Source organism: Papaver somniferum, chromosome 8 (genome assembly GCF_003573695.1).
Source record: "Papaver somniferum cultivar HN1 chromosome 8, ASM357369v1, whole genome shotgun sequence".
Taxonomy (NCBI): Eukaryota; Viridiplantae; Streptophyta; class Magnoliopsida; order Ranunculales; family Papaveraceae; genus Papaver; species Papaver somniferum.
The window spans coordinates 152435197-152442129 of NC_039365.1; the positions used below are offsets into that span (position 1 = coordinate 152435197).

Here is a 6933-nt window from a genome sequence, read left to right on the forward strand (position 1 = left end):
GGTAGTAGAACAAGTTATTATGGAATCACAAAGAATGAGACGAAGAGCTTTGTGATTACTTTTATCTTACCTATCAGAGATAAATCTCGAGCCAATCTTAGAGAAGATAATACTCAATACGATAGAACAAGTAAGATCAGAACACACAACTATAGAGAAAATAGTTGGGGTCTGGCTTCAGAATCCCAATGAAGTCTTTAAGTCGTTAACCTATAATGGTTTTAGGAAAAACCGAGGTTAAAGGAGTACCGACTCTAGTACGCAACTTGTATCACACACGAGGTGTGCGTATTAGGTTTCCCAGTTGCTAGAGTTCTCCCTTATATAGGCTTTAAATCATGGTTTGATATCTTTGAAACAAAGCAATCAATATTCACCGTTAGATGAAAACCTGATTTAAGATTCAAGCTGAGTTTGCTTAAAACCAAAGAAATATCACTCCACCATTAGATGGTCTTAGCTTGTTACACACAAATGAAATATACTTTCATTTAGATATGGGTAACCGTACCTAAACGTGTACAGTTGGCTCAACAATAGTTAACCGAAGTTAGCCATATCACTACACCAAGTTCTGGGATTAGAAACAAAAATGAGCCGTTACTAAAACGGGTTGTAACGGCTTTTGCCTGTTACAAAAGGGGTGTTACATATTTTTGTAACGACGATGGGACCGTTATGAATTTTGGTTGTAACAGCCTTAGTAACAACTATGAGCCGTTACGAATGGACACGTGGTAACAGCTCATGGCCGTTACGAATTTTTTGTAACAACATGGTCGTAACATTTTCAAGCCGTTAATACGTGGCAAATTAGAACATGCTGAAGCCGTTACTACGTGGCAAGTTGAAACAGCTAACATCCGTTACAAATATTTTTGTAACCGCAAAAGAATTACTGCCGGTCAATATTGACCAGGTCAAAATTGGTCAATATTGACCGACAGTTCATTTTCAGCCGGAAAGTCGCCAGGATTCAAAATAACCTGCATAAAACTATCATCCAATCCATCTAGCCACATTCAACAATACCTTTTTCTATTCTTTCTAAATATACACTACACCAAATCCTGGTTTTAGCAACGCTTCATTTTCAGAGGTGCGCAACGGACATCGCGTTGCACAGTTAACAACGTTAATATCAGTTGCGCACCAATACATCCGTTGCACAAACTAATTATATTTCATCCCACGCCTATATCAGTTGTACATCATATGGTGTTTTCGTAATATATAGTATGTTCATGGGCAGTTAGTATTTTATTTTTATTTATTAATTTTCTTATTTTCACTTAAACAAAATTCCTCCACTCACTCAATATATCTCCCTTTCTCTCTCTTTATAGTTTTCATCGAACCGACGATATACATCGGAGAAAAAGAAGAGAAGTTCTTCTCTAGGTCCAGTTTTCATCGAGAGATTTTTATGTTCTTCTTCTTCAGCAGATATCGCAGATTTTATCTCGTTTCATAAAAATTGTAACCCTCCTTTCAATAAATCAAAACCCATCAAAATCTGAAATCAAATGTAAACCTAATCTTTTCCCTGAAATCAAAAATCAAATCATTCAACATCTGATTTTGGTGGATTATCACTAGGTATATACTAGTTTTTAAAATCGTGCTTCTGTGGAAGATGGGTTTTGTTCGAGTCAATTGAAGATGGGTTTGATCGATGTTAGGGTTTGAGAACAAGGAGGAATTGGTGGTTGTTTTAGGGTTTGGGTTTAAATCCGAATCTATGTTTCAATTGAAGCGAGATAAGATGAATCTGAGATGGGTTTGTATGTGAATCAAATATCAGTAAGGCCGGGTGAAGAGATTATGTTGATGGATGGAATCGGAGATAGTGCTTAGTGACTATGACCAGCAATCGGAATCAAACTCACCAGGTATCCGCTTATATTACCCCTTTTATTATGACCCAACACTAAGAGTATGATTTGTGCTCGACAACTTTACCTCTCTTGCCAAACTTTTAACTCTTGGTGTTATTGATGTATATAGTATGAGTAAAAGTCAATCTTATACTTATTTTGCTGCATATGTGGTGTCTCTTTAGGAAACTTATTAGCATCCAATGATTCAGTAGCTTCTAGTTCATCAGTAAATGGTGAGAGTACCACTGAAAATACATCAGAGGGACATAAAGAATTGCCTTCAGTTTCGGTGAGCGAAGGAAATGATGTCATTGATGAAGAACATTCTGCTGATGCCGAACAAATCACTAAACCAGGAGTTGAGGATACTCCTTCAAAAGTTGGTTTAGAGAGACCTGAACAAGAATATGTGGCAACACATACTAACACCGATGCTCCATCAGAAGATGTAGATCGAAAATACCAATTCCATAAACGTGATGTTTAGGATACTCCAGGAACATAAACGTGATGTTTCTCCAGCTAGAGTGCAAGACCAACTTGATGAGGTAACCTATGACAATATACTAAAAGTCTAAAACAATTCCATATATCAGTTGTGCTTAGCAATGTGATTTTTTGTTATATGCTCAGTGTATACCTCTGAAGAGATAGTGTTTTTGGCGCGAAATCGGAATCAACAAACAACAGATGGGTTCAGAAGATGTTCCGTCGAAGCCTCTCCCGAAATGGGCTTCAGAGCCATGTTTTATGGGGATAGATGAAGCTGGAAGAGGTCCTGTTCTAGGTAATTCCATTTTTTCCCCTTAAATTTTGATGTGCTTCTAATTCAATTAGTTTTGTGATTTAATGCATGGGTTTTGGAAAATTTCAGGTCCCATGGTTTATGGATGCTTATATTGTCCAATCTCCTATCAGACTAGTCTATCCACCTTGAGTTTTGCAGGTTAGGTCTAACTTTTTTTTGTTACAAATTGGATTTTTGGTATGTGATTTGTTTTTGCGTTTTTGAATCAACATAATTTGTTTTTGGTCGAAGACCAAAATTGAGGTCTTTTCCCAAATGAAGAATGTTTTGACTAGAGGTTCCATCCCAGAGAACTAAAATCTAGATCTTATGAACACCAGGAGAATAAGAGGGTAGTCATGTATGACTAACACTAAGACACTTGTTACTAGAATGACACAGAAATCTGGGAAAATCACTAGCTTTAGCTCACAACTAGAACTTCAAAATTTTGACATACAAAAGTAGACACCAAATAAGAACACTGGAGTGAAAACTCGACACAGGGACACCAAGTGAAAAATCTATCCCTGAGAAGGTTAGTTGAAGTCTGGTTACTGAGGAGTTCAGTCAACAGCCTTCTCCATCATACTAATTTGTCCAATGTCAGTGAGTGATATTTTTCTGAAATAAATAGATTCATGTTTCATTATCTAAATAACTTGTTTCCTAATTTTGTGTCGTCTAACAAGTACCATGAAAGAATGACAGTTGAAGGAAGCAATGGCTGTTAAGAATGGCTTCAGTTGGATACAAATTGAGTTGTTTGATTGCCATCTGGGTCTTGGTGCCTCATTGATGAATTCTGAACTAGGATAAGGATTTCTTGCTAACTTAGCTATCCATCTATTAGAATTCGATGGTTTGATGATTGAAGTATTCAAAGAGCTGCCTTCTAGTATCTGTTTGTAATATTTTCTTAATTCCAAATATTTTTCCTTTTAGCTTCAATATTGTCAGGGTGACATGTCCTTAGTGCATGAGTTGCAATTCCCTTCTTACTTCTTATACTTAATTGATGTGCTAACTTTGTTGAACTTATGCTATTGCATCATAATTTATATTTGGTAAATATTTTCTTGTCCTTGTACTCTAGCTCATTATGATTTTTTATATGCGTGGTAATGCTCTCTTTTTTATTCAGATTCAAAGACCCTAAAAGAGGAGAAGAGGGAAGAACTTTTTGAAAGCCCAAAGTTGGATGAATCTATTGGATGGCTTGCTGATGTTATAGATCCAAGGAAACTCTCAGCTAAAATGCTAAGAAAGTTAGTCCTGGATCACTTAAATCCTTTCAATTTTTATGGATTTCTATATCCTAACACTAATATCCTTATCTACTTGTGTATAGAATCAAGGTTAACTTGAATGAAATATCACACAATTCTGCCATGGGCCTTGTCACTGCGGTGCTTGACTTGGGTGTTTTTCTAACCGAGGTATATCTCTCCTTTAATGTTAAGTAAAGATCTCAGTGTAATTACCAAATACCAGTGCCTTCCGATCCATGAAGATCGATGGAGGTCTCTGAGTTTCTTTTTATGTAGTTAGTTGTGCTAGATTTTCTAGCATAGTGTTGCATTTCTCTCTTTCACTACTCCGTTTATAATTCCATGAACAATCTCAGGTGTATGTGGATACTGTTGGAGATCCATAGAAATACAGAATAAAGTTATCTGAAAGATTTCCAGGTATCAAGTTCGTGGTTGCAAAGAAAGCTGATAGTCTTTATCCGGTAGTTAGTGGAGCGAGCATAGTCGCAAAGGTTGCAACCAAAACTCAAGTTTCTATCTTCACTTGTTTATTTTTTTAGAATAAGAAAGATCATATATTTTCTCTCAGACTTTCCTCGTATCATACATGACTCTCATTTCCATACTCCAGGTGCTGATAGTTAAACCTTTTGTGCAGTTCAAATTAGAAGGGTTTACACTCAAGGCTAGGGTCTCCCTCTCCCAAAAATTGTTAACGCCCTAGATATTTCCACTGGTAGCATAACTGCGGGCCGCAATTCCACAAAGAATGGTAACCTGTGATTATTCTACTGATACCAAGTTCCTTATACTGTATTTTCATTTATATACTTGAGCATAACTCAGTTAAACATTATTGTATGATACCTACAGTTTCTTACGTGCTCAAGGATGTGCACACTGAAGTTTCAAGAAGTGGAGGTGAGTCTTCATTCGTGGGATCAAGGTGAAGGCCTGTAAGAACGCAACCAGGATCAAGGTGAACAGAACTAAGGCAAACTCACTTCTTTGCTCACACACTTTACTTTCTAAAACGGATATGCTTTGGCCATGCTTATGTTGGTGTCTTGACTTTCTAGATACTAAAAAGAATAAAGATAACATCATTAGTATTACAAATTTTTCTCTTCAAATACTGATTGATTTGAGGTTCTCATTTCAGTCGATGATTGGACATTGGCTCGGGACAACTGTTAAATTAGAAGCCATAACTACAATCAAATGCATCACAACCTGATGAACCAAATGGCATTTGCATAAAACTTTTCTAATGCTAGTTTCCACTGCTGGAAGTGGAAGCCTTGATGTGGGTCACGTATTATTATAGCGACTGGTTTGTTCTTTATTTAATCTAATTTTTTTTCCATGAAAAGTTTACTCGAATAAGTGATCTGTCTGTGCATGCTAATCAACATGGATTCCTTATTTGCTGGTAGATCATCTGTCTGTGCATGCTAAGATAACCAACTACTTCGTCCGTTTTTTTTTCTTCAGTACAGTATATGTCGGCCTGCATGTAGCCATCGGAAACAACAGTCTGGTTTCATTTTGATAGCTCTTTATCTTTTCTTTGGGTTTTTCAATTTTTGGAAAAGTAATCAATGCTTGCTTGATCAGTTCAAGTGGGTTGATTTTTTTTAATTGGGTGATATATTCTGTTTTATCTTCTCCACCAGGCAAGTTGGATAACAGATGACCCTATTCCTATCCAGCCAATTTATCGTTTTCATTTCCTGCAGCAAATTATGGCTTTACAGCAATCGCTTCTTCAAAATCGGAAACAACCAAACCAGTATGTCAGGACATGTTTGTTACGCATTATTTATTTGGAATTTGCACCTCAAATGATGTTGATTTGTTTATCTGTCAGTCACTTTTCCGCACATTTTGTGTAAAGGTGTTTGCTTGCCATTACGCTTGACCCACTTCAAATGGCTGACCTTACGTATGATTAATTTTTGTTGTGTTATTCCTCATATTCTGTTAATGTTCTCTTGCAGGGATGGTCAGGCTGGTGGTGCTCCAGGTATCTTCTCATTTCTAATGTAGAGGAAGTGAAGAAACTTCGTTTTTCCTGTTGTAAGCATGCCAAGGGTGAGAGAGTACTTCTTCACTATTATGATGGCCATGGTGTTCCAAAACCAACTGGTAAGCACAAGAATGTCTGCAGTTCCAGTTGTTCCTGATTCTGAAGGTTCTTAACTCTGTCCTTTACAGTTCTACTTCCATCTTAACTAATTGACAGATCATAGTAATTAGTAGTTCCCTTTCCCGGAGTTAGTTGATATATGAAATGTAAATTTTCGATTTTGCAGGAAGTGACTCAAATTCGTTCACTCTTGACGCATTAGCCGTTTTCATCTTTCGTGTGCTTCAACGAGAAAATCACCCTGAATGCATCTTTCGCTCACTCAGCCCCTGCTTGGATGCAACTGCAAAGGAGTTTGTATCAATTATATCTTGTTTATTTTGACCCACTTCTCATTAGAAGCTAACATCTGTACGCTTGACCCAGCCAGAGTCTAACTTATGTCAGGACATGTTTGTTACACCAAAACAGCCATTTTATAATCAATAATTGTTCTTGATCGATTGTAATTCAGGAGCAGAAATCTGCCGGAATTAGTGCCGGCGGTAACTTTTTTAAACATGAAAATTATTATGCAACGGATAAATGTGGGAATATTATCCGTTGCACAAATCCCCTGAAATGAGCAACGCATTTAACTGCCTCCAAATAAATAATAGGACCCACAATAGTGTTATTCTGTAAATGATAGCGTTGCACAAATTAAACTACACGTTGCACAAATAAGAAAAGGTGCAACGGTTGTGCAACGTATATAAACGAGTACAAATTAATTTGTGCAACGGGTATCCGTTGCACATGTATGCGCAACGCCTATTTAGCAACGTTTATTTTCGTTGCACAAATTATGCCAACGCCTATAAACGCCACAAAATGGCTGTTTTTGGTGTAGTGATATTCAATCGGTTCATATCCAGGAGAATT

General features: G+C 37.0%; 1 long non-coding RNA gene and 1 pseudogene across 1 annotated transcript; both read left to right on the forward strand.

Moving 5' to 3' along the window:
• Nucleotides 1-1402: 1402 nt before the first annotated feature.
• Nucleotides 1403-4480, forward strand: LOC113306222 (annotated as a pseudogene).
• A 1386-nt stretch (nucleotides 4481-5866) lies between these two features.
• On the forward strand, nucleotides 5867-6568 carry LOC113306539. The gene is made up of 2 exons (XR_003338676.1): nucleotides 5867-6114; nucleotides 6236-6568. It is a non-coding gene; the product is annotated as an uncharacterized LOC113306539 (long non-coding RNA).
• The last annotated feature ends 365 nt before the right edge of the window (nucleotides 6569-6933 follow it).